General features: G+C 40.6%; 1 non-coding gene across 1 annotated transcript; it reads right to left on the minus strand.

Annotated features, from left to right (window-relative positions):
* Positions 1–246: 246 nt before the first annotated feature.
* LOC133305927 (small nucleolar RNA R71) lies at positions 247–350 on the minus strand. Its single transcript, XR_009750823.1, has one exon. It is a non-coding gene; the product is annotated as a small nucleolar RNA R71 (small nucleolar RNA).
* Positions 351–779: the final 429 nt, after the last annotated feature.

Here is a 779-nt window from a genome sequence, read left to right on the forward strand (position 1 = left end):
GATCAGTTTGGTGGAGAGGATTTTGAAGACCCTCGTCGGTTCATAGACAGATTTCTGATGATATGTGACTCGACTAAACATCCTTAGGTTTCTAATGACGCAGTCCGACTGAGAATGTTTCCTTTTGCTCTTAAAGGAAAGGCTTTGAATTGGTTGGAAAGGCAGCCTTCTAGAAGTATTTCCTCATGGGAAAATTTATCAAACAACTTCTTTGTTGAGTTCTTCTCGATGGAAAGATACAATCAGATGGTGAATGACATCACCAATTTCACTCAAGCTGAGGGTGAAACTATGTGTGCAACATGGAACCGATTTAAAGATCTAATGAGGAGATGTCCTCATTATCCCATGACCAATGGTGATCAGGTCCGAATCTTCTTCAACGGTTGCAAACCTAAAATTTGGATGGTGTTGAATGGTGCAGCATGTGGAAGTATTAAATCAATGAGAGCAAATGAGACTCTTGAGTTGATTGAAAGAACGGCTGCCAATGAAAATGAAGGGTTGACAGCCAAGCCTAAGAGAGGTATTCTTCACTTAGACAACAATGATGCGGTATTGGCTGAAAATAAATTGTTATCACAGCAAATGGAAAATTTGACATCGAGGCTTGATAAGATGTAGCTCTCTAGTGTCCAAGCTCAAGTTGCTTCAGTTGTTTGTGAATACTGTAAGGACAATCATGAATCTAATGAATGTCCTTCCTTGTTATCTGCCGATCCTCCCCAACAAGTGAATGTAAATGGCGTGTGGTATGATCAGAGAGCCCCACCACAAAA

The sequence above is a fragment of the Gastrolobium bilobum genome, unplaced genomic scaffold (assembly GCF_033153095.1).
Source record: "Gastrolobium bilobum isolate Gb01-03AN ecotype WA unplaced genomic scaffold, APGP_CSIRO_Gbil_v1 utg104451, whole genome shotgun sequence".
Lineage (NCBI taxonomy): Eukaryota > Viridiplantae > Streptophyta > Magnoliopsida > Fabales > Fabaceae > Gastrolobium > Gastrolobium bilobum.